Source organism: Ciconia boyciana, chromosome 1 (genome assembly GCF_034638445.1).
Source record: "Ciconia boyciana chromosome 1, ASM3463844v1, whole genome shotgun sequence".
NCBI classification, from domain to species: domain Eukaryota; kingdom Metazoa; phylum Chordata; class Aves; order Ciconiiformes; family Ciconiidae; genus Ciconia; species Ciconia boyciana.
The window spans coordinates 124488472-124516282 of NC_132934.1; the positions used below are offsets into that span (position 1 = coordinate 124488472).

At 42.0% G+C, this 27811-nt stretch overlaps 1 long non-coding RNA gene across 3 annotated transcripts in view; it reads right to left on the reverse strand.

Annotated features, from left to right (window-relative positions):
* Nucleotides 1–1774: 1774 nt before the first annotated feature.
* LOC140644855 (uncharacterized) overlaps nt 1775–27811 on the reverse strand; it is a 38828-nt gene continuing 12791 nt past the window's right edge. Inside the window, exons 1-5 of one of the 3 annotated variants that reach the window (XR_012039837.1) lie at nt 7118–8054; nt 5003–5175; nt 3182–3428; nt 2933–3056; nt 1775–2482 (exon numbers count right to left, since the gene is read on the reverse strand). This is a non-coding gene — a long non-coding RNA (uncharacterized lncRNA). Of the gene's footprint in view, nt 2483–2932; nt 3057–3181; nt 3429–5002; nt 5176–7117; nt 8055–27811 lie in introns of those variants that run through there. The other 2 variants (XR_012039840.1, XR_012039839.1) reach the window with 2 other exon arrangements.

Consider the following 27811-nt stretch of genomic DNA (forward strand, 5'->3'; position numbering starts at 1 on the left):
CGGCGGCCATCTTCCCAAAGCTGCTTCCCCACAGCCCCCGCTGCCCCCCACTGCCCAGGACACCATTGAGATCCCTGGCATCCCCAGGGCAGCTGCTCACCAGGGTGGGTGGCTCCAAGCCTGTTTCTAACCCCTCTGTTGCAGGGACAACGCACGCTTCACCTCGCCCAGCTGCCCAGCTCAACACAAGGCTTTCCTCAGGTTTCCCTGCCGAGAGAAGACCCCAAGCACAGCACGGGGTATGGGCTCTTGCACAGCTCACAGAGGTACCTCGCTGTCCAGCACCTCAATCCTACAGCTCCTCTCCATCTGCATTTATCCTGCCCCTTATCCGTTTTATAGTGCTTCTCTGACTGATTATCATCTTCCATCATGGAAATATCATACACTTTGTAGTTAATCACTTTATTCCTCTGCCAAGGATGCTCTCAAGCTCCTGTCACTAGAAGCGCCCTGTGTTCTCTTCATGCCATAGATCTTTAAATGCAGTAGTTATACATTACTTGAGCCGCACATATTTCTTCCTAAAATAACACAGGCGTCTCTATAGACCTTCACTAGGCCTTTGATGCACTCCAGGCATCTTGCTTTTCGGTCTATTATTCAGTAGCACAACTAAAATAATTGGGCCTTAGTACTGTCTAAGTCTTCACAATTTTTTTGACTCCTAACAGGGTGAGTGGTCAGGTAAGATACAGAGCTCAGAGGAAGCTGGAAGAAAAGAGAACACATATGTATGCTAGGAATTAAGCTAGTTCTTGTTGTTTGCCTCTGTAGAGGGGTGTAAGGCCTACAGAGGAGAAAAATCATACATAGCACCGTTCTGAAAAAAAGTGAGGAAGGTGAATAAATGGAAAAAATGTAAGTCAAAGCCTACAAAAAGTGTGAAGCAGCATTTCATTCCCCTCAAAACACTAGGTAAAATCCCTGGAGATTCCCGTCTCAAGCAGACCAGCAGGGAAGCCCACAGCCGTGGTGTATGTGAGACAAATCTTGTTCCAGCTGCTTTGCCGGGTGCTGCCTGATCTCGGACAGGAGCATCCTGGAAGGACACACGAGGTGCCCAGGCATGAGGCACTGAGACATCTGTGCTGCCCAGCTGGAGCACTCCCCATTTTCAACCATGGTCCTGAAATCCCAGTTGCCCACAGCGCGCATATGTTACGCTTTGCATCTAGACTTTGCCATGGAGCGAATTTGTTCTCTAGACAGGGAAATTTGAGTACAGATGAGAGGCTGGAGCTGGTGGGGACTGACTCCTCAGAGTACATGCATGCTAAACGTGATGCCTTTGGCCTGCTCCGGGTCTGCAGGAATACCCCAGCAAGGCCCTCATCTTGCTGCAGTCCCCACACCCACGTGCTGTGCCCTCAAGTACTCTGGCTTGACACAAAAATGCGGTAACAGCAGGCTGCAAACCAACCTTCCCATTTGCCTCTAGATTCTCTGCCTATACATGGCACACGTGCAGTGTTTGAGATTAACGGCTGGAGAAGACAGGGACCTGCTTCTTCGGAGGTACCACATTTATAGACAGGGATTTGTAGGTGGGAAAAACTGTTCTGAAAAAATACAGATGTCAGGACTTGTGGTATGTCCTTTGCTAGGGCCCCGGAGTATCCTCCACTTGGGCAATAGGGCCCTGGCATATCAGGGAGGAATGTATCTTGTGATGCATGTGTCGTCATCATTCTGAAGTACCCTTCCACTGCTACCAGAGCTCTGGTGGCTTGGGGTTAAATGTTTATTAATCGAATAGAATAAAATCATTACATAGCTTTTTAATGCAGTCAACATTTGAAGTATTACAACCTAAAGAGACAAATAAAAACATTGAAGAGGAAAAACACAGAATATCTGTTAAAAAAGACCCAGGGTTTGAAACAGGATGAACTGGTTGTAAACATATTCCATCATTTAGCTGCACCACTGTCTCCAAGGAAGCAGCCATGGGACATGCTCCTTACGTAGTAAGCTCCAGGAAAACATTTCTGCAGTATCGAGGCGTGCAGGCTCGCAGTAAGGCCAGCTGGCCAGACTTGCCCTGGAATCACCTCTTGCGTGATCCCACTGAAATTAGGAGGGTTGAACACGCTTACAAATCAGGAAAACAGGATGCCCACTTCTAGCTGTGGAAGTTGCAAACTAAATCTGATTATCACAGACAGAAATGTATAAGAGTTTGGTTAAAACATTACAGAGAAGTCTAGAGATGGTGTGGCAAATGTTCACGCTGGTTACTCCAGTAAGCCCAGAGCACTTCTGTTTAGGTAGATCATTTTTCTCCAGGTTTAAACCATTGGGACTGCAAGCAGAGTTTGGAACAAGGGATCCAGTTTTGCCTGCAGCTGGCAGATAACTGAAGTCAGGAAGTTTTTTGCTGAAGTCAGATTAGTTGGGTAAGGGGACCTGGGTGAGGCCATAGGATGGCTCCTTGACCAGTGTGACGTACAGTAACACCTGAAGAGGAAAATGCTCCATCCTAAAAAAAAAAAGAGAGAGAATGACTCTAGAGGCAGACTCTTGTTTTATTAGGTGTAAATCAGATGTGATATTAAATCCATATGGTAAAGGTTAACATATAAGAAGTATTGCATATCGATTGCAGCACTGTAAAATTGGCCCATTTTTCATTAGCATTTTGTTGGCCTCACAGTAGGCAGCAACACTGATACAGGATGCCTAAGAATTAACTGCAACAGTAAATGATAATGCAAGTTTTAAAAAGATAACAAGGCCTTCCTTACACTTGTGATGATAACAAACAGCAGAGAACCCTAATAGCAGCATCAATTCCATCTCACAAACAAGGAAAAATTAACATGAAAGAAAGAAACTATGCAGATCTATGAACGAAATCATAAAGCTGATAGTAAAATGATCCAGCAGCAGAGGAAAAAGCAAAATCAATAGCAAAAACATTAATTAGTACCTTCTCCATTCCGCTGCATATATGTCAGACTCCAGTGCTTGCAAAAGCAGTAAAGCTTGTGGTATCAGGGCTCTGGTCTCTGAAACTCATCTTTCTATGACTGAGCAATTGTCCACGAAGGCCACTAAATTAAATAGAGGAAGACAGAGATGGTAATTTTTTTTTCCTAGGGACATAAGTGGATTGTAAGATTAGACATCGCCCTGGCACTGCTCTCGATGGAACTGTAACGCCCCGCTTCCCCCTTACCTCCGCATATTAACATCCCAAACTCTGCAAAATACCTCCTCGATGGGCAAACCGGAGCTGGCAGTGACCGTGCACACTGACAGGAGTGGGCTGGGGTAGGCAGGAGGTGGGCTTCGAGGTCAGTGCCTCTCGCAGCAGGGAGCAGTGGTCGGTCCTCGGCTCTGGGAATTACCCCACTGCTCGATCCTTGGGCTCATGCAGGGATATCCATGCTGATTTGTGTCTGATTTGCATTTGACGGGCATGCCTGTTTAAATGCAAGTAATTGGGACTGTGAGCACACAAAGTACACACGGTAAGGAAGGTATCAGTGAGTGAAACCGTAGCCTGCAGGTCCACCTGGACCTGGACCTGTGCACAATCCTGTCAGCTGAGCAGAGCCCATGCACACGACCGACTTCAGTCCTGGCCACCGGCATGTGGCCCGCAGCAGCCCAGAGGCTGCAGGCCTCTCAGTCCCACCAGTGGTCAGGGAGCGGAGTAGCTTTCTGAGCCGGGGAGAGCACAGCAATGGTTGGCATTAACAGACAGCCAAGCTAAGGATTTACACCGCAGCACAACGGTGAACTCTGTTTTGTTCTTTGTTCCTCTGCCAGCAATTCCAGGCAGACTCTTTTCTTTTTACCTCTTGCCTGCTGCTGAACACTGCTCTTTTCATAAAACTGCCTGTTACAGCCCAAGCTCTTTCCCGAGCAGTAATAGCTAGGTCAGACCCCATTGTTCTGCATGTAAAGCTTGGAGAAAATCTCCATTTACACTGCTTTCTACCCATCAGCACTGAATTTCACCTGCTGTTTTATTACATGGTCATTCAGTGTCATGAAATCCTTCACAGCTCTCCAGACAGCTTTCATTTGCACTGCCCGCAGTAACTTAGTGCCATCAGCCAGAGATGAAGTTATTTTGGCAAGTTATCTGAAATGTTGTCTTCTCCCCACAAAAAAATCATTCTGTCAAATAAACAATCCCTCTTCTGTGAGCACACCACTCCAATTAATGGAGATTAATTGTGTATAACAAACAACCATTCAATGTATTCATTACACTAATGAGATTTCCTTTTTAGAGGATTTATTAGTTGAAAAATACAGTTTTGTTCACTCGGTTTTAACTGCAGCAAGGAAATGTGCTTGAATTTGGGAAAATCTTTCATTCCAAGAGAAAATGACAAACTGCTCTTAAAAGAAAATGGACATTTATCCACTAGTTGACACTTTAGATCTCCCTGAGCAAAAGACCAAAACAACTACTTTCAAATGCATTAATTTACTACGTGTTTTGTAATATATATGTGTGATACTGCAGTTGCACCCACTTGTTACATTGATTATAAAGATTTTTTAAAGCATAATTGACCCTAGGAAAGCAATCTCTCTTCCCATGTCACCACCAGGTTGCCATCATAGACCTAAAATTAGCTAGTTTTAACAGCAATGTGCTGGAAAGCCAGTGGTAAGTAACAGTGAAGATGCTTTCAATTCTCTTATTTTAAAGTTTTCACAGTTAAAATAACTTGGCTGATTAAACATTGTTCATTAAAACTAAAAGGCGTGTATCACCAGAGACAATTACACTGGGCTGGGTTTGTCAGTGCTACAGCCAGACAACTACGTCTTGTTAATTTATAGTTAGGCTGTTTATTGCTGTTCTCCTCTCCATTCATACCCATGGTTTCAGTGCAGACTATGCCTCAAATAAGAATCTAGTGTTTTGATTATTAGTAAAGGGATATTCAAACTATTCCATAAGAAAAAAAATAGATTTTGGTACACAGATATTAGCAAGACCTTAAAGAAGGAAAGAAAATACATTGACTATGACCTTTGTCGCATATTCCTAGGCCCATCCACAGCATTTTCACATCCTGTGAGTATCTGTGCAACTCTCATTTTGCTTGCACAAATGTTTGTGCTGATCCTTCTTCATTAGTGTGTGCCGCATACTAAGCTGCTATCATAAACAAGGCTCCGTCAGGCCAGGTGTTCTGCAAAGACCTATAAAGACATTTTATCCCAAGAAATTTGAAACTAAGAAATTTAAAAAGCAACCGCAGTGGTAACAACTTTAAGTCTTATGCACATGGCTTTATGGTATTTACCTGCCACTTGTTTAGGTTGCACTTGCCCTCACATCTGGGTCAAACCTTGAAGGTAAGGTCCTCCCGTGAGATTGTCCATGTGCATGTGGACACATAGTGATCACTTGTTAAAGAAAGGTATGTAAAAGGTACATGATGTCTTATGAGGGAAGTGCTCTGCCGTACTTAGAGCAATTTCAATTTGATCATAAAAGAAGGCATATATAGGATGGTGAATATAAGGGAGAGAAATGGGAAAGGAAAGATAATGAGAAGCCCCAGCAAAAAGGCAGATTAAAAGCCTCAGGTACGCCACCATTCCAACAAGCCAGATGAGTCACTTCCACAGGGACAGTTCCACTTATCTTTTCCAAATAATATGTCTTTAGCTTTCAAGAAGGGTTTAGCTGTGAGGACTGAAAAACAGCTTGGGCCACAGGGCAAAGAATGGTGCATGAATGTTTATAAGAGCATCTACTCAAAAGTAAGAACTCGCATTGTAGGTGTAGGTTCATTTCTCACTTCAGCTGTGTGTGAAGAAAAGATCATTAACAGCACAGGCATGAGTTATGAAAATATTTGACTGCAACTAATAAGATGCTAAACTGAATGAGATGTGATGAGAAACACATCTCTTGGCATGGATTCCACCACTGCTCCATTTGGACTGAAGAAAGCAAATACCAGCTTCAACTCAATTATTTTACTCCAGCAAAAACCGCTGTGGCCTTATTCATCCTATTGAATTTGCCTTCTCTTCATGTCTCACATGCAGCTCCTCCTCCATGAATGGAGAGAAGAGCCAGATGCCCCCTGTCAATCGAATGACACCATGGTATTTTTACGAAAGATAAGTTCCAATATGCTGTTCCTGATCATTTTGATGCAGAATTAGCTCTAAATATAATCCACTTCTCTCAGCCCCCTTCCCCAAAGTCTCCCAACTAGTCACATATGCATCCAGTAAAACCAATACAAAACATTACTCCATCAGAATTCACATGAACAGATTTCATCCTGAGGGACTGCTGCCATTCTGGGTAGTTTCTCAAAGCTAGCTCTTCCAAACCAAACCTTTATCATGTGCCTTGGATATGCAATACCTTCTGGGTGAACGCAGTTAGGAACATTTTATTAATGCCAATTAAACAGCAAGAGTAGAAAAGGCATAAGATGTTCCAAAAATGAAACATTTAGTAAGAGTAAATAAAAAGAAAAAAGTGTAAAAAAAAAAGAATCCTCAATCTTGCTTGATTAGGTGATACTTCTTTAATCAGCAAATTGCAATCTTGTTTCAGGCTGAAGATTGTTGCTACGAAGAGCGAGGAACAAACTAAATCATCTAGCACTTATTTAAAATGCTGCAACACCAGCAGTCTTATTGTAATATAATAGAGTACAATTACACTCTGAGATTAATATTTATAGAACATAATCAGGTTTTCCTTATTTAAAATATTATTCAATAAATTGTGCTCCTTAAAAGCATCTTCAAAGTTGATGTAGGGTTTGAAATAAGTCCTGATGGGAAGGTATCAAAACCCTGACAGGAATCTGGAATGATGTACACTGCCCCTCAGAGATCACGTGTGGTGTGGTCCCTGCACGTCTTGCACTTCAGCAGCAAGGATCTCCCTTTCTGATCTTAAGGAATAAACATGAGAGAGATTAGGGGATGGGTTATAAAATGGCATGAAGTAGGTGCTGTGAAAGGGATCTGCAGCATTGCCTGGGACAATGGCCATTCTGCAGCACGAAACATAAGAAACCAACAGAGGTCAGATACAGAACCTCACCAGGAGGAGGGAGAGGAGCATATTTTTCTGCAAGCAATCCAAAAAACTGTGATACTGACATACCAGCAGTCCCTGTGAAGCCAGAGCCTCAGACAATTAAGTGCGAACCTCCAGGATGACCGGTCAGTGACAGAAGGACACAGTGACACAGTTCCCCAGGTTTCTTTCTTCCTGGACGGTACCCTCCCTCGAGCAGGAGCTGTTGGTCACCGTGTGTTCATACTGCACAAAGCCCAAGCATGACCAGTCTGGGCGAAGGTCTCTGTGGGCTACTGCAACACAAATGGTGTGTAATAATGACTATTATTTCTGGAATATAGTTAAAACTAGCATTGGAGCTCTTAAACCATTTACTTCAAATGTGAGAAAGGTATATGCCATGATTTCCTTATCTGAGTCAGAGCAAGAACAGTGCCCAGATTACAGAAAGAGATGAAGCTACAAGGTAACAAATCCCTTACACCCACAACAGAGGGGATCAATGTCTGCTTTCCATCAGTAGGAACTGACAGCATTTTAAGGTGCTAATTGTTAGTACTGCCAATTCTGAGCACAATGTCTTCTGCTGTAATGAGCCCTGCTTCAAATTCCAAAATGCACGCACATTTTATAACGGGTGTGGGAGTGTTATTAATTGCTTAGCTGCACTCTTCAGGAAAGCATTTCTTACCTCTGAGTGTGTATCACTCTTGATCATTTTATTCTGTGCCTTGTAATTCCCACTTCTTTTTACCGTATAGTAAATACCCAAAGTGCTTTATAAACTTTGCACCTAACGTTACTCACCAAGCCATGCCTTTGCTTTATAAGCATGTGGGAAAGCCCTTCAGTTTCCCTGTCTTCAAGGTATGTCTTGCTCATAGACAGGACAAAACTGTCACCGGGTTCTGGAGTGCACAGCATCCAGTTTCTCCGGTATTAGCAGAGATTCCCAGACCCTGCTCCTGGGACATCGCAGTCTCAATCAGCTACCAAAAGCTGCTTGCTGCTGCCCAGTGGAACCTGGGTTCAACCCAACACCCTCCTCGGATTAGCCTGGGGAAAAACCCCATGCCTCTCCTCTCTGGAAACAGCCTGTGACAGCAGTGGAGCAGAAGACAGCCCAACCAAGCATCTTCATAGGGAGTAATGATAGGTTACAGCAGACACACAAATGGAGAAAATAGAATACTTGAGATTAAATGAATTAAATTCATTTCTGATACAGCTTCTGGCTTCAGCAAACTTGGGTTTTTACATCTCATCAAACACACAGCTCCCTGGCCTCCCTTCTTTGTGTTCACATTGTAAGAAGGCCAAATTTCTTGTTTGTTCGTACCATCTGATCAGCTTCCTGGCAATAGCTGTCAGCAGTAGACTTCTTTTGACGTCATTTCACTAATAGGGACAACTTGCAAAGTATCCCTATTAATGCAACACAGAGCAAAAAATGTTTCAAATTTCATTTTAGAAAGCACTGAATAGCCTATAGCATCCACCATGTAATTCCCCTGTACAGTCTCTGTTAACAGCTCAGAGGTGCTCAGTACTTGGGAAATCCTTGAAATAAAAGAGCATTTTCTCTTGTGACTTGATCCAGACAAGCCCAGGCTGACTGGGGTTGCTGGTGGAACTGAAAACAGCTTTGCTCTCTGCCTTTTTTAAAAAAGCAGCCAACCATGTCAGTCCAGCTTTGCTTGTGACACGAGTAGGACCTACAACGGGGCCACTTTCATTGTTAGTTTTTTAATTTCCCTCCATCAAACTGTACTTTATTTGCCTTCACCTTCATATCTTGCCTGGCAATACTGTGATTCACAAATGTATCTTTTTCATATCTTTAGCAAAGATATTTTAATAAAAATATTAGCTTGACTCAGGTGAACAATGCCAAAGTGTGCTTCCAAGTGTAAGTCTGAATTGAAAATCAGGAATTTCTTTGATATTCACAGTACCTTTGGTCCTCGTAAATATTCATATGAAGGTTTTTTCCTCTACAAAGGCAACCAATATGTTTGCAAGTTCATGTGAAGGCACTGGCACTTTTATAAACAACAACAAGATAGGCATCTAATTACAGAACAAAATAAATAGCAGGGGACTTAAGTGGCTATTCCAGCATCAGAAATAATAAAGTACAAATGGATCACAATGTAAATATTACCACATGCAGGGGAATAAGACTGTGACTTGTAGTCACCTCTGCCAATATATAAATCCATATCTCACATGTATTGTTGCTTTCATTATTTAAATAAGCATCTGAATTTCTCCATCTTCAGTGGCTAATTTGAAAATAGAAGATTCCTATTCCTACATCACTTGGGTTAAACTAGGGAAATGGTAATTCTGTTTTCAGAAAAGGGACTGATCTGTACCAGATCACTGGTTCTGTAATAGAGCTCAACATTTAGTCCCTGTCCTGGTTTCGGCTGGGATAGAGTTAATTTTCTTTATAGTGGCTGGTGTGGGGCTGTGTTTTGGATTTGTGCTGAGGGCGGTGTTGATAATACAGAGATGTTTTAGTTGTTGCTGCACTAGTCAGGGACTTTTCAGCTTCCCGTGCTCTGCCAGGTGCGGAAGGGGCTGGGAGGGGACACAGCCGGGATAGTTGATCCAAGCTGGCCGGGGGGTTATACCATACCACATGACATCATGCTCAGTATGTAAAGCTGGGGAGGAAGAGGGAAGGGGAGACGTTTGGAGTGATGGCGTTTGTCTTCCCAAGTAACCACTACGCATGATGGAGCCCTGCTTTCCTGGAGATGGCTGAACACCTGCCTGCCCATGGGAAGTGGTGAATGAATTCCTTGCTTTGCTTTGCTTGCGTGCACGGCTTTTGCTTTACCTATTAAACTTTCTTTATCTCAACCCTCGAGTTTTCTTACTTTTGCTCTTCCGATTCTCTCCCCCATCCCACCGGGGGGGAGTGAGCGAGTGGCTGCGTGGTGCTTAGTTGCCAGCTGGGGCTAAACCACGACAGTCCCATATATCTCTTAGTTTTCTTTTTAACTTTTAGATTTAACTCTTTCTGGGTTTTTTTTTAGTTTTTCCTCTCCAAAATAATCAGTCATTTTTTGCATGTGAACCTGGAGGGTGCATCAGCTGGAGCATATTCATTTAGAAGTTCAACTAGAAAAGTGCATTATTGAACACAGACCCATTCCAGAAAGTCAGTTCCTGGTGCCTTGTGGAAGACAGCGAAAACACTTTACGGTTTGCGACTTGCATCTTGAAGAGAGAGCGCCCGCAGTGCCCGACACTCTTCTGCACTCCTAAGAGAGATTATCAGGTTGCAGACCCAGGAAGGGCCTAAACTTTATTTCTTCACTTGAGGCACATGAAGTGGGCAAGAAAAACAAAGCCCTGTATGGAGGTGCTGTGCAGCACAGGGCTGTGGCTGCTCACAGTGGCTGTCCTCTCTTTCTTCCCCCTGTTGCCATGGCTCAGTGACGAGCTGGTGTGGTGGGTTGACCTTGGCTGGATGCCAGGTGCCCACCAAGCTGCTCTGTCACTCCCCCTCCTCAGCTGGACAGGGGAGAAAAAAAATATGACAAAAGGCTTGTGGGTTGAGATAAGGACAGGGAGAGATCACTCAGCAGCTACCTTCACGGGCAAAACAGACTCAACTCGGGGAAATTAACTTAATTTATTACCAATCAAATCTCTCTAAATGAGAACTAAAAACTAAATCTTAAAACACCTTCCCCCCACCCCTCCCTTCTTCCCGGGCTCACCTTCACTCCCAATTTCTCTACCTCCTGCCCCCGACTGGCACAGAGGGACGGGGAATGGGGGTTGCGGTCAGTTCATCACATGTTGTCTCTGCCGCTCCTTCCTCCTCATACTCTTCCCCTGCTCCAGCGTCTCCCCTCCCACGGGAGACAGTCCTCCACAAACTTCTCCAACATGGGTCCTTCCCATGGGCTGCAGTTCTTCATGAACTGCTCCAGCGTGGGTCCTTTCCACAGGGTGCAGTCCTTCAGGAACAGACTGCTCCAGCATGGGTCCCCCACAGGGTCACAAGTCCTGCCAGCAAACGTGCTCCATCGTGGGCTCCTCTCTCCATGGGTCCACAAGTCCTGCCAGGAGCCTGCTCCAGCACGGGCTCTCCATGGGCTCAGAGCCTCCTTCGGGCACATCCACCTGCTCCGGCGTGGGGTCCTGCATGGGCTGCAGGTGGATATCTGCTCCACCATGGACCTCCATGGGCTGCAGGTGGATATCTGCTCCACCATGGACCTCCATGGGCTGCAGGGGGACAGCCTGCCTCACCATGGTCTTCACCACGGGCTGTAGGGGAATCTCTGCTCCGGCACCTGGAGCACCTCCTCCCCCTCCTTCTTCACTGACCTTGGTGTCTGCAGAGTTGCTTCTCTCACATATTCTCATTCCTCTCTCCGGCTGCAATTGCTGTTCCCCCTTCTTAAATACGTTATCCCAGAGGTCCTACCACCGTCTCTGATGGGCTCAGCCTTGGCCAGCAGCGGGTCCATCTTGGAGCCGGCTGGCATTGGGTCTTTCAGACACAGGGGAAGCTTCAAGCAGCTTCTCACAGAAGCCACACCTGTAGCCCCCCCACTACCAAAACCTTGCCACACAAACCCAATACAGCTGGCTGTTTAAACAGTGCAGAAGATGTGGACTGATTTGCGAAATTCTTTTCCTGTGGATCAAAATGCTTTGTATGCAGTCTTTTTGACAGGTAGAAGCTCCTGTGCACTTCAAGGCTTCCTTTTCTCCTTTATTTAGGAATTCTTAATTTTAACACAAGAATATTGACTGTTGCAACCATGAGAAAGGTTATATGGTGTCAATCTCAGATATGATGTAGAAGGAACTGGTACAGAAAAGACTGCAGGCAAATTAATGCATGCTGTCAATCTAAACTCACTGTTGCCAGGCATTTATACCCCATATCTAAATTATATTACTTTTTGACTGTCCATACTGCCAGCCTGACAGATGACTGGTTCATGTCATAGTTGTATTTTCTTCTCATTAAGAGACACTTGTGAAAGCATCTTCAAGCAAATATACAAGTCACACAACAAGAAAGCAGTGTTTTTCTAGAAACCTTTGCTCTGCACATTTCTGGCAGGTTTTTTCACCACATTCCACATCAATAATGCAACAGCAACCAAAAGGCCGTGTAGGCATTTAATCTGTGAGTGCTGAGGGCACACAGCTACTGGCCGAATGCTCTGCAAACATTCTCCATCATGTGCTTCCACTCCAGGGAGTCGCCTTTGGAGACTCCTCAACGTCTAAGTTAGATTCATTTTAAAATACAGCACTTTTTGACACTAAATAAAACAAACTCTTAGCTTTATTGAATTATATGAAGTGCTGCAGAAAAAAGAAGAAAAATTATGCCTTTAAACCATATCCTTGTCTCATCTGAAAACAGCTACCAGGAGCGAACTAAAACTTCCAAGTGATGGCATGTGAAAGTACCCTTTGTCCAATTTATAACTTGTATATATCTACATTAATGTATGTATCATCCTTCTTGCTGCACCCAACAGAGCTACATAACACTGATGCCAGCAGGAGAGAAGGAGCAACAAGAGACAGTGCAAAGAAAGGGAGCAGGGCTACAAAATGAAGAGACTAAAGGACAGAGAGACTCCATATCTACTCTCATCCAAGGAGAATGGAGAAATACAGATTATTTTCTTCAGTGGTGTCTTCCAGACACAGCTGAAGGTCCTCTGTTTGACTTTGCCCTATGCTTTGAGATTGTTCACTTAGTTAGACCCACACACAAATACAGAAAGCAATTATTTTTGTGAAATGTGCTTCAAATAGTGAAATATTATTGACTGTGACTCGTATCCCATTATATACACATTGCCAAAGTGCAATTAATCATATGCAAACATTATAAACATTATCACTGTCAACAGTTAAAATCTATATAAACGCTTTTGTGGGTAATTAATATACAGAAAGCATTCTCTCAGTTAAGGAAAGAGAACACCTAAGGAATAGTATGGTAATCTTGTCTTCTCTCAAAGGCAAAACTGTAAAGATTTTAGTGGTGACACTGTCTCTGTAATAAATGTAGGCTGCCTCAGCTAAACACATGAGAATATATGTATAGCATGAACTTTTAAATAAAAGTTAGCTTGTGGCCCACAGAAAAATAAGAGTTTTTTCTCCCTTTTCTTGATTCTTCTGGTACTTTCTGACTCCTGAATGCCAGGAAATAGAAAATGCAATTAATATTAAAAATTACTGTCATTACATAGCAAATAATATAATATATAATGCCCCTGACACCAAATCTCAGATAAGAATTCGGTCCACAAGAGGACCCTATTGGAAATGTTATTGTGCAACTGCAAAAAGAGAGACACAACCCTTGGTTTTGCTTCTCAGTCCCAGGGGCAGAAATAAAAATAGAAACTCCAGCGAGAGCAGGGACAGGAAAGCTCAGAGGGTAAGGAACTGGGCTGCCTTCACCTCTTTCCTCGTGCAATGCTACAGTAATCTGCTCCTGCTGTTATCTAAGGATGTGTCTATTGCCACTGGAAAGTCCTTGGCAGAGCACAGTTTGAAAAAAACACTGCAGTTTACCAGAGGGAAAAGATACCGAGAGTAATGAAGTGAAAGGATAGGCCTTTCTACCCATGTATATGTAACTTTATATTTTATCTGCAGTATTTCTAGAACACCCAAGACATTAGTCTTTGCATGTTCCTTGAAAAAAGAAGTGTACATAAACATACAGCAAACATGTCCTCGGAAAGAAAGATAACTGCTAATAAATGGGCTCTGAATTAGGTGACAAACGTGCTGCAGGGGGAAGGACTGGAAAGATCAAGGTATACCCACAATGACGACTGTGACAGAGCTGCAATTGCTACTGTAAGTGCAGCAGTGCAGATCTGGCTTTGTGCTGACTGCTTCTTGGGTGGCTTTGGCAGCCCGAGCTGTACTCGGAGCTGCTACCTCCGAGCTGCAGGCAGCAGCTGTGAGAGCTAAGACTGGCTTGAGCATCCTTCCAGTATAGTGCTGCAATAGCACTGACCGGTGTACTGTTTGGGCAGTATTACAAAAGTATAGAAGTATTATATATAAAATAATGATTAACGTACAGTAGATAGATGGGTGTTCCTTATTTACTCTTTTACATAAAACAGCACTAGGACAGTGTCAGTAAAATAGAAAACAAACACATCTAGGACAGATTTTTGCACGCGAGGCATAATGAGCTGATGGAGTTCCTCTCTAGTACACATCACTATGCCCAACAAAACAGAATTCCAAAAAAGGGTAGACATTTGTATAAACTGTGAGAAGAGAGTAAAAGAGGCAAACCACATAAACATTGAAAAACACTAATGCTAAAGGCAACAGCAAAAACTCTCTTTTAACTGTTAGGATTTAGGAAGACTACAGACAATATATTTCATAGTTGTTTCTTACACCATTTTCTAAATTGTTTGGTGTGGGCTGGTCTCAGAAACTGCCAGCATACTGGAACAGAGGAGTTCCCAGTATGGGATTTGATACAGGAGGTGCTAATGATGCTGGGAATGATCATCACAGTTGCTCAGCAAGCACTCCCCAGACGCGAAGCAAGCCTACAGATGCTGCTTGTGAACGCAGCTCTCCTTTTGTCCTGAGATGCTGAGCAGTAATACACTCAACAGCTCACTCTTCTACTGTATTGCTTTTATAGTCTTCAAAGGTCTGAATATGCCTTTCCGTCTTTCTGGCAGCGCTTTTTCTTTATTGCTTGCATGAGTTGTTCCATTTCATTATCCACCAGCATAGTAAATCCTCCTTGTTTTGACAGGGACTGTTCTGTTACAATTACCTGCTGTCGTTGCGGTTCAAGTGAAGGTGCTGCCAGCTGGACAGAGCTGTAAAGCAACACGAGTGAATTCCCCAATGTTAAAGTTTTTTTGAAAATACAGGAAGCAATTAGCTATCTCTATATTTAGAAGAGCGCTTGTATTGCAATGAGACACTGCCAGCCTGAGGTTGGGGGCAGATGGAGGATTGATGCTTCCCAAACTTCAGAGGTGTTTGGCTCTTTCATCACATTTAAAAACTCTTCATCTATCTGGAAAATCCATAACATATAGGAACATGTGATACTTAGCCACAAAATAACATCAGGATAAACTGTACCAAACCTTTCAAGAACAATATTCCACATATTCTTACAAGGGCAAACAAAAAGTTCATGACAGGTGGCAGAGCTGACAGAAAGTGCATGTTTTTCTGATGGGCTGAGCACCTCTTGTCTCAGCTAACCTGAGTAGGAATCAGTAGGGAACAGAAACTAGGGCTTACCGGCATTACAGGTCTGCATCCAAAAACATGGAAAGGAAAGGGAGAGGATACAGGAGATGGCAGCATGGGCTCATGCAGGTCACCTGCTCCACTACCAACGGATGGACAAGGAACTCCCTCGCGCACCTGCTGGAGGGACAGTCTGTGGCTGATGGTGACCACAGGACCTGGACTACTGGAGGAAAGGCTTAGGACATATGGGACACCTACCATCTCCCTAAATATTTGTTCACACACTGTAATTACAGCAAAATTAAAAATAATATAGCCTCATTTTAAGAAATGAACAAACACAGCATAATATTCCAAAGTTACTTTTCGAAAAGATGACTAGAACACATTTGGAGACCTTCACAACCCCAAAGCATACTACCGTTAAACCAGACTTTCCAACCAAACATGCAGCTTCGGCAACGGATAAGTACAGACCAGGAGGCTGAACACATACATGAAAGGCCATGCTCCTACGTGTGGGATAAAAGACTTGGAGAAAAAGAGGAATTTCAACTATAACATGATAACTAAAGCTAATAAAAATTTAGTACATTTAGCACAGTTAGTACTTTTTGCCAGATTTGTCTTAGTTATATAAATTATGCTTATTTGCCTTAATAAGGCATAGGAACATTTTTTGACATTTTTTGCAACTAGTTTCTAGTGAGCTAGTAAGTCTAGAAATAATCATTAGTATCTGAAAAATGAAAATTAACCTCTTACTTGCTTGTTCACTCTAAAAGGTTACCTGTTAATCGTAATTGCAATATCCTTTCCTTTTTGCAGACTATACAGTACAAACAAATATTTTCCTTCTCCAAAGCAGCTTCAGTTTCATGGAAACCTAGAGAGATTCCTGTAATTTTCTAACTATTACAGTCCCCAAACATTTTACTCTGGAACATGATTATTAGATCGGCCAGTTTTGTCTTTCATCTATGTGTTCCTACAGATGAGCTGGTTTCGTACCCCCTCATAAACTTACAAATTAAACTCTTACATGCTCTCCTGCTTCATAATTTGGCGCTGCTGTTAGCTCACTTAAGAACAAAACCATTATTCAGATGAGCTACAACTGCCTTGTCTTCAAACAGCAAACTGCAACTTAGAAATTTGCATTACACTCAGTATTTAGCTTAAACATTGAGTACCACACAATACAAGCTCAAGCGCATTCAATTTAATGATATATGGAAGAAATTCTTTCCAGAAAAGAGAAGTGAAATTTCTGTCAGAAGTCTGGGGTAATCTTGTGTTAATGAAGATGTTTTTGATGAGTCTTTTATCGTCAGATTCATCACCGACTGCCCCTTGCAGCACTGACAAGTGAATACAGGTAACTATTCTCAGGAGCAGTGTATAACTGCCTCTTTATACAGTATAAATAATTGCTTAGGCAGCAAAAAAATAGTGAACTGTTTGTTCCCTAGACTTTAAACTGGACTATTACTTTTTTAACATAGAGAGACATACTGTAGCCTCTCACTGGAGTGCGTGATCCAATAATGAGGCATAAGGATAAGGAGGCAAGTTAATCCATAACTCCTAAAGGCAATTAGGGTACCTAAAAGTACTAACTGCCAGGATGCTTCTGGTGACGCTCTGGTGACGCTCAGTAGATAGCAAATTCAGAGATAGCAAGCGTCATGCCTTTGAAAGGTACAGCATATGCTCCAGGCCCAAAGCTACCAGCCAGTTTAGGGGAAAATATGAAGGTATTGGTGTCCTCGCTTACACGGCAACGAGAATGTGCAGGAGGCAGGCTAAACCTTGCTGTTTTCCCAACCCTGCACACTTGTTAAATGTGGTCAATAATTGGCCTAAAATATTTAGCTCCATTTTCTATCTAACACTTGCATGACGACAGCAATCTTCATAGAGCAGGCTGCAAATGTACACAAGCAATAACTATCAACACTGCAGCAACTGCTGCCCTTCCAGAGGGACTGCTGTGCCCAGGGGAGGGAAGCAGTGCTGGAAAAGAAGGTTTGGTCCTTCAGTTTCTTCCTAGAGATAAGAGACACGTGTGAAACAGGCCAGTGTGGGTCGGCTAATTAAGAGACACGAGTAAACTTGATATCCTGGTGGTAAGGACGAGACATTAAGTTAAGGAGCCATATAGCCAAGAGAAGTCACGATGTAAATGAGACGTTACCTGAACAAAGCCTCCACTTATTTAAATAAAAGTCCTTACAGAGACCTTTCTGATGGACCGACAAACCTCTCCTGCATCCTAACAAGAATGACATCTGGACAAGCCCGAGTTCACAAATGTCAGAACAACACTAGGCTGCTGAAAGGCGTACGGTAGTGAAAGCAAAAAAAACCCGAACCTGGTATTTGTTATACACTCCAGAGGTAAAAAGTGGAACTTTGATTACAGTAGAAGCGTTCTCATTAAAATCTTCCTCTTTGTGTTTCAAATGCTTATTAGTTGGAATACAGGGAACTACATGCAGGTTTTTATAAATCAAACAGTGCTGCATTTATGAGGGCTTATGATGCAGCGATGCCATTTTAATAATAATAATCATGATTATTGTTTTACTTTTGAAAAAATTTATATCTGAATATGACTTGTAACTCAGTAAATAAGTCTCTTGCCTAGATTGCAATTTAATTTTTCAAAAGAAATTACCAACTGTTTTAGAATTTGAATCAGTTGCTATTGAAATATTTGCAGTGCTTTAAGTACATCATTTTACACTGGATTTAATCGCATATGGGTATGTATCCTAGGGAAACAACGCCTATTTTTTTCTCTTTGGCCTGCACTGGTAGGTGACAGGTATGGCTCCCTGCATTCCCGCCCAGGTGAAACCAGGTAATCAAATCACTGTACCAGAAGGGGTCGAGGTACCCGACGAAGTTAACAATGTCATTCCAAACTGATGCCATGAAACACAGCACTGTTAATTAATTTCCCTGAAGGGTACAAAATATTTGGGAAAGCGCGCTCACATGGTGACTGATGTCCGTAGATGTACATCTCCTTGCCCTGCCTTAACTTCTACCACCCTTAGCTCCAGGAGATCCATTTCCACCCACCTCTGAATTAACAAGCTGTTATACTCGATGCATCTGTCTCCCTCCCCACTTCTCTCTCAGTGGGGATATCAGCTTTCATTTGCTGACAACCCACTTCTTATTTCCGGGATGAGAATTTGTGAGGTTCAAGCATTCTCTTTGATTTCACGCCTTAGGAAGAGTGAACACTCCTAGACTGGATGAAGTCAGGCATGTGGGTTTTTTTTTTCCTTACTCTGCTATTTTTCCTTGGGGAATGATATTTTTCCCATTGTTTCTTCTCCCATGTAATTTTCCTTTACTGCCCTCTTCTGATTTAACTCTTGGGGGATATTAGGTAGGTTAGTAGTGCACAGGTAACCTGCAAGTCATCCAATATTGTAAAGATATTGTAAATATTACTGGTGCTTCCCTCACTCTGCCCATGAGAGAGATTCATCATTATGTCTTCAGTGACAGCATACACATAAAACATCACCAAGGATGCTAGACAAGAGAATCCCCAAGTTTAGTGGATAAATCAGAAAAATTAAAACGATATAAACATAAACTTCCATACTTTCTACAAACTTCCATTACTGCCAGCAATACATTTAGAGATGATGTCATAATGCATACATCACAAATATCCAGATAAGCAAGGCTTGTAGCAATCTTCCTACCAAACAGCCAGAGAGCACACATATATGAATATTATTTTGACAGTATTTGTGCTGGAGGGAAAAACAACATTTTTCTCAGGCTTACCAAAAAGCAATTGGCTTTTTAAGCACAGGGTTTCATCCATGGGGGTTTATTTAGGGGACTTTATTGTTTTCAGTATTTTGCCATTGCACATTGATGCAAACAACTTATTCTATGCATATTTCAAATGTTGTCTTTGCTCATTGTGAAATTAAATAGCCTGATATGAAATTTGAAATTACATGCTTTTATTTCTGTGTAAACAGGATGTCCCAATAAAGTAACCTGTAATGCAGTTATGGAAGGAAATTATTTTAGAAATGGCAATACTCAGTTGAATTGGTCTGCTCCCTTTATAGATTGAGTCACCAAATCGTTATAGACAAATGCTAGTCCTTACTACTTTTTGCTTTTGCAAGTACTGCATACACCTCTGGGAGCCTAAACTGGGGTGTCTTTATGAATCACTAGACTTCAGGAATCGCAATGAGACCCATTAACTGCACCCCAAATTCAGAAATCCTACTGCTGGTCGTTCACAAGCTATAGAGAACACAATCTTAATTTGCAGGATACATTTGCATCTGACAAAGCAATACATCTGACATAGAAACAACAGAGGCAGTCCGTCTGGAGCCCTCTAGTCACCAATTTCACAGTCTTGTTTCAGTCCAGAGCTGCAGTGTCCTAACAGCACTTTTGGCCGGGGGTTTCTTGAATGCACAAGTTGGTAGCATCCATCAGTTCAGATCACAACAGCCAGGCTAAACGATTGCTAACCCCCCAGAAACAGTGGACTTGGGACCTGAATCTTCTGAATCCTTATCAAATCAGCTGGATTTCTGGGAGGGGAACATCTGAAGTCGGCACAGCCAGACAAAAGGAGATCCTCCCTCCAGTCTGCCAGATGATGGTTAAAGTGGCTGCTTTAACCTTGCTGAACCTGATTTAATCAGAGCAGGTGAGCCTCATCTTCTAATCACTCCATCATAAAAAAGACTTTGCGGCACCATCTTAGAAACTCTCCCATGAGAGGAGAGGACAGGTAAAGGTAAAGGGAGAGGTAAGGGGGCACAGAACAGCACATGCGCTGTAGCCCTAAAGAGGCTGGAAGGTCCTTACTATATCCTCACGTCAGGCGACTGTCTAATCATCGTGGTCTGTGACCTCTTGCTTGTGGCATTTGTCTCTGGCACTGCTAGCTAGCTAGCTGAACTGAACCACAACAATCATCCAAGCTGAATGGTAGGTAGAGATGTAACTGCACACACCCTGCTGCCACCCTGAAAAGCTCATACACTGGAGGCTGGAGTGTTTCCAGGGCCCCAGGCAGTGTCTCAGGGACAATACTTCTTATGTTTAGAAACCACTCCCCTTTAATAGCCAAGCTAAGATTCCCTATATTACTCTTACAGCTTCCGCTCTGGGACTTCTTAATGACTCGGCTATTAAAATCTATAAACTTCAGACGCAACAAAGGTGTAGCTTAAAAAAAAAGAATCCCCAAAGCCCTACTATTGGTAGGTGGTAATGGCTGAGTTAAAAGGGGTGATATGTCTCAGAAAGGATAGCTCAAAGGGAAACTAGGAAACTCTGGAAACCTGAACTGTCCATTAAAGAGAAGGTCCCAGCAGTGGGAGTCAAGTGTAACAAGACAGACACTGACGTAGAGTGAGGTTCATGCAGACTGCAAGGTAAGCTGAACAGAGAGAGAAGGGATCAGAAGTAGGTATGCGAAGAATGTAAGAAATTAGTTAAAGATCAGAATGAAGCATACAGAATAATATGGGAATATTCTATAGAAAAGATTTTGAAGTTCAAAGGTGTACCTTTGATCAGGACTGATATGGACAGAGAGCCATAGACTCTGAGATTAAGAGAAAAGCGTTTTTATTTATAGGTCCAAGTAAAGAATAAAGCTATACATTTTTGGACCAAAGAGAGGACAAAGAAAGCTTAGGAGTACTAAAACCCTAAAATTAAACTCCGAAAGGCTGTAAGTATTGGTTTTAAAATACAGAACTAAGAAAAGGCTCGGTATAAATACAAGACTTGTTTCCATAACAGAAGACCAAGCTCTCAGATTAGAATCCCTTCGTATTTAAGGAGCGAGGCTGTGAACATCCTATAATAAGGACTCTCACTAACTTACTTCCAATCAACTTCAGGTCTCTGAAGTACAGGCTATAACATGCGATAGAGGATGAAGATGTTTCTAAATAAGCTTTAATGCCTGAGGAGGTCTGGAATGACACTTTTATTCCTCCAGGGATGCTGCAGAAATAGCTAACTGGGCTTTTGGCAGAGGTAGAGTGCACTTATTCAGTGCAGCTCCATAGTACAGAGCAGTAAATGGCTGAGCAGAAACATGCCTATGTCTTCTCTTCTGCCTAAAGTCTCTTACTTTCTTCACCCTGGTGGAGTGTGAGCAAATTCCACTGTCTTTGGAGCGCAGAGGTGGAGCATGATCAGCTCTGGCAGGAGAGCAAAGAGGTCCCAGTTCAGCTGCTGTGGCACAGCTGTTAGCTACACCTGAGCGCTCCTGTCGGGGAAGCTGTAGTGCTGGTACATCCTCAGCAAAAGTCCTTACCTACTGGATAATATCGCAGAAGATAGGAACCAGTAGTTGTTTTTCAGGGGAAAAAAAAAAGGATATAAATGTGGGCTGAAGAGTTACAGCAAGTTACTTAAATGCAACTCTTTAAATGCTAGTTGATCTGTTTTAAACACAAAACTCAATACTATTCCTTATTATGAGAAAAACGTAAACTCTTCAGCACGCAGCAAGGTCTCTACAAACTTTGCTCTCCATGGGTCTATGTGACCCCATTCTGCCGACACCTAACCCTTTCACAGGGGCAAGGTGACTACTTTTAATAAGGTGTTTAAATAATATGGGGGGGGGGGGGGGGGGGGCAGGTTTCTACAACACCCAGATTAGGAAACTCGTGGTTATTTATACCCAGTTACACTGAGCTAGAGGCAGGCCCAGGCGAATGGGGGTTCCCGGCTTGCGGCCAGGGCAGCCACTTCTGCATGATGGCGTAACCGGAGGTACTGCTGCATCGTACGTGACCAAGAGGACTCAGGTCACCACACGAGTCCCCTTAGTTATGTATTCTGCCTGCCCAGCACCCACGACATGTGAATCTCTTTCTGGAGGGAGTATATGCTAAAAAGGGTTTTCAAACTGAATGATGTAATTGATGTCCTCTCACGATCTGTACTGCTTAATTTTTGCCTCCACTCCAATTACATCAAAAAGTGAAAGCTGTCTTCCAGGAGATTTATGGCCTTTATATCACATTGCATCGAGCCCATCAAAACTTAAGATCAATTGACAAGACACAGTGCCTGAGACTTCTTGGTTTGTGGACATCCACACTATTAGGGAAATGGGAAAGACAGAAACTCAGCAGTACAAAAGGACAAGACTATGAGCTTGGACACATCTTAGGCACTTGCTGATTTTTTCTTCTCCAGGATGGAAAACCCAGCCTTTAAAGCGGATGTGAACAAAACAAAGATGGAGACAGGAGCCTTCATGGTTCTGTGGGATAACCTGTCATTTTGCAAATGATTGTTTATTTTAAATGGAAATATTTCTGACCTCTGGTTTGTTCAGATAGCTACAGCCATGGTCATAGTGCAAGAGCAGAACCACTTTGTTCTGATCCTTGTTCTGATGTTTATATCACAGTTGACAATTTCTGGTTTTTAATAAATTGGCCATTGTTCTTTTATGAAGTACTTTACTGAGGCAGATTTACCTTGGGGTAAAAGATGGGCAGATGGCAGGGATATACAGGTTATGTGCTCTTCAATGCTGATAAAGGAACTCCTCCATGCCTATACATTGTCTGTCTCCTGCTGACTAAGACTGAGACTAACTATAAAAGCACTCATTATAAACTGAAATATCTGAATCTAAGGATAAACATACTGCCTAAACTAATTACTATGTTCAATTTTATATACCCCCTGTGAAAATAAATTTCCTGATTAAACAAAATGAAGCATCTGATTGTCCAAAATATGGAAGTGACACAATCTGCTGGTTTTCTCTATTGTTCATATTGATTCCTCTAATTAGCACCTTTGACTTCCAAATGGGTAGACTAGATGACACCATCTAATCTAGGATCATGTCAGCAGCTGTTGACAGTCCCAGATGCTTCACATGAGGAAGACAAAATCCTTTTCTTTGTACAAAGATGAAATAGCCAGTCTGTTTCCTTATTTTAATGTTTGTTTTTAAGTCCCTGAATTATGATCATTTTTATTACCTTTCCTCTTCAGTCCTATGCATACTGTAGTATGTTCTAATTGAGGACATAAATATCTTTTAACTTCCTCCATCTGGTTCTACTCCTGGCCTCAGGATTATAGTCTAGTATTGCATCCATTGCTATCCATTAGCCATTCTGTCTTTATTTAAATATGATAAGTTTTATCTTTTTTGTTTGATGTTTGGATTGATTGAACATCTCCTTGCTCTTGGATTATAACTAAAAATACAAGAACATGAAATATCTTCCCTTAATTATTTTTAATGTGCACTTCTACAGTTACCCATTCACTTCTTATCTAGATAATCCTAATTTCAAGTTTATAAGGAAATTTTTCTGTGTCGTTCTTTCCAGTTGCTTCTAAATTCTTCTTTTCTGCTGCTCATTCTTTTTACGTGATAACCAGAACTTAAATGTTCCAAATAAACATACCACAGATTTATTTAGCATATAAATCCATACCTTCTTCCATGCCACTCCTAGATTTGCACTGAGGTTTTCACTCAAAACTTTCTTTTTTACTGGTTGCCATTAACTTTGAGCTCTGACATCTGTATAAGCAGGTCAGGCAATTCTTCCAAAATGCAATACCCACATTAGTTTTCATCTGATGCTCGATGACCTAACTTAGGTATCTCAGTAGTGCTCTTTGGTCTTCTCTTGTTTTAATTATCCCAAACAATTTTGTCATATTGCAAACGTTGCCACCTCACTGATCATTCTTTTACAGACTGTGAATTATGTTAAACACTGAGTACTGGTACTCAGCCTCAGGCCATTCCACCACTTCTTTTGACATTTCTTTATCTGTCTCACCATGTTTCTATACCAACTTTCTCTTCCCCCACAACAATTAGCTTTTTTCACAGGTTCCCACAAAGAATTTTTCATAAATAAAATATTTTTTGTTCATTTCTGTAGAAAATCTTGCATTTTCTTTGATGGAAAAATGTTTGTTCCTACCACATTACATCCACTTAGGTGTCTCGTACCTATTCATAATTGTTTAATCCAATTTACTTAGCAGTTAAGCAAAGCTCACAAGGGCTGTAATCACAAGATTGTCCAGAGCACTTACAATCTGTTCAGCTGTCTAATACCTTTGCAGTGTCTCATTTCCCATTTGCGCTGTACCTCCCTGGAATAAAAGCCAGCCCGGTGATGCAGGCAGAAGGCTCTAAGTCAACACTGGATTCTTGCTCCGGCTCTGCCAGCTACTGGCAGTGCAACCTTAAGTAAGTTTTCTAGCCTTTCCACATCTCCCTCCTTTCTCCAATGCAGATGGTGCTTAACAACGTCACAGGAAAAGATTTGACAAGTCTCTGTGTTTGTGTTAGTGCCGGTTTCTGGGGGCTTGTTAGATGTCTCCATCAGAGCATTAGAAGTTGGGGTACATGAGCGCAGAGCAAGCAGGGTGCCCTGCTCCTCTGTACATCTCTGAATATCGCGCCAGCCTTCTGAGGATTTCCTTTCTGGACGGGAGAGGGAATGCTCTGTGGGCACTGAGTAGGGGCTGGCTCCGTGGGGCCAGGCAGCGGGGCTTCAAACTGCCCACCTGTGGGAGCAGACACATCTGGAAAAGCTACACATTAACTTTTTATGAAGGTTGATTATTAACGTTTTGTAAAATGCTTGGAGAGCCTTGGTAGGAAAATTTTACCACCTGCTAAGTATTAGCCTTCTATAAATATTTCCAAGCAGGGCACAGTTGCCAAACATTTCGGTTCGAGTTTAACTGTTCTAACGCTGGGCTGGGGGGAATTTTCACAACAACCCAAATCTTGCTGAACAAATGTTTTACACTGCTCATTTTTCTGGTTTCTGTCTCAATAGTCCCCATTGTTTCCTGCCCTAACCTGTCCTTTAAATGGTCATTGCAATCATGGATATAAACACTTTTTGTCAAATGTGTATCTTTCTCAAAGCCGGAACTATACAGTCTTAGTATTAAGGCACCAGTATGCTGCAGATATTAGTTTCAAGGTCTTAACATACGTAACGTAACTAGAGAATCTGAATAATTTGTTCCAGTATTGTCATTTTAACACTGTATTGGTTTTCAACTTCATGAAGTATTGCATAGGACCCTAACTGGAGAAAGTCTGAGATAAATTACACCACTTGAATTTGAATTTATTTACTCAGTCAGTAGCTTGTAGCAAAGTTCATAGCAGTAATTCTATGGGGTAAATTATAGTTGTAACTTTTTGGCAGCTTCACTTAAAATATTAGTAGCTGACCACAATTAGTGAAGCAATTTAGTCCCATTCAAAATTATGCAAGACCAATATGCAAATGGAAGAGAGAGAGCTTTAGAAATGTAGAACTATTACTATTTGAATACATATGTATTTAAATTTGTATTTAAATAAATACATCACAGAGACACCAGCCAATGCCAGTTGCTCCTCCTACAGTGTAGGCTGGCTTTGATCTCCATGTTCCACATATTTCTTTGCTTATTTCAGCAGAACTCTTGACTTTCTCTCTGCCAAAGCAGTATCTAAATGGCTGACTTCAGAGCAAAGTTTTTCTCCTTTTTTCCACATGCTGGTACTTGAATCAGAAAATATTATTCTGATTTTGTACTATATTTGTGTAGGACACTATTTTTCCTTATCTCAGTATGCTGTGTTAAAGACAGAAGAGTAAAACTGTCTGATCATTCATGCTGAATTCCTGGCAACAACCTGTCATACTGTAAAGAAGATCCCACTTGGGTCACTCTTCACTTAGCATCTCTCCCATAAGCGTAATAAGAAGACAGGGGTAGAAATACACAGAATTGTGTTCGGGAGTAATGTTTTCTTCATGTTGTATGTCCAGTCTACATGACTTGAAGACCTACTCTAAAGCCTTGGTGTTCTGCGGCAAGAAGCAGCAGCAAAGAAATAACTATCCAGGGCAGGCTACGTGCTGATTTTGGTGGGGGATTCCTCGGTTAGTCTCTCTCCTGCATTATCCCCCCGTTGGAGGGAGGTCTTTTTACTGCAGTGGCTGAAAATGAGCCAGGCATGCTTTCAGCATGTACTTGAGTCTGATATCACTATACAGAAGGCTGATTCAGTTAAACAGACAAAACAAAGTTTTCTGATACTTAAACACACACTTAATCTTACATATGAGAGATCCCAAGTTTAAGGAACAGATTGTAGATCTGATCTTTCAGTGTGCTGCAGGATTGAACCCCAGGGGTTTAAGATTGTGTGGGAACAAGGCTTTTTCTATGCTACTTCTCCTCCTCAGAATGTTTTCCAAAACATTTTGCCTATCTGTCAAAGAATGACAAAGGTGCTTAAAATTGACCTTGAGTCAAACAAAGAGAAAAAAAGATTTAATTTTTAGTCAAGAGCTAAGTTTAATCAATTCTTTTCATAAGATTAATTTAAGAGAGTCTCATGAGTGATCTTCTGCTATATTTAGGGCTACTGTGTCATTTCTGTGACATGAAAAATCAAAGCATACAGGGGAAAAGGTAAAATGAAAAATCAGGCAAATTCGTAACATAGTATCTAAGAAACAGAGCAAATGATGTTATCAGCCTCGTCTTATTTGAAGTGAGAGGTTAAGCATAAAAGAAAACAAAAAGCAGAAGTTCTTCTGAAAATCTTAACTTTTGATTTCAAATGTAATTCTAGTAAAACCAGGGTATGATGAGTAACAGCATACAAGTCTGCTGAGGGTAACAGGACTGCTGAGACCTCTGACATTTTCACATTGATGATGGAATCCCTCGAGTGTTGAAATGAAAATTTTTTAATTACAATTAAATTGCCAGCATTTTTGGCCTATCCACAGCAAATTATTTCTGTAAATATTTTCAGCATTAGAAAGCATGTTTCAGAGATGAGCAATAGTTATGAGTGCCATCCATAGACTTCAAAGTACAAGACCTGAGAACATCTTCTGCGCCGCAGCTGCTGTTAGCTGACGGTATCCGCTGTAAGGCTGGCCGGCTCGGGGACCTCAGCTTTCCAGAACACTAGAAAAAGCCAGGAGCTGGTGCAGAGAACCAGGTTAAGCCATGGCGGTCAGTGAGATACCAGACAGGGAATGAATCAGATTTCACTCAAACGTCTTGGCTCTGTATGCTTACAGAACAAAGCCTGGGACCAAAAATAAAATGAACTAAGGGTATAACTTCACTGAAGACTGCAATGGACAGCACAGATATCTGAGCCAAATTTAAATTAGTGAGCTTTCAGCAGAGCAAATTAACCCATGCAGAGCTTTGTGCTGCCTTATACAACTAGCTTAGCATATGAGCATGCTCTCAGAAATTTAGTCATAGCTGCTTTAGTTTATGAGGTTTAAACTAAGGCATATAATCTTGCAACTGGGACGTGCTGGATGCTTAGGGACCAATAGACATCCATTCCAGTTGTAGCAGTCATGGCAGAAGCTCATGTGTTCAGTCAAAATGAGCTGGGTAGCTTCAGCAATTTAAATAATAAGTCTTCATTAATCCACCTCA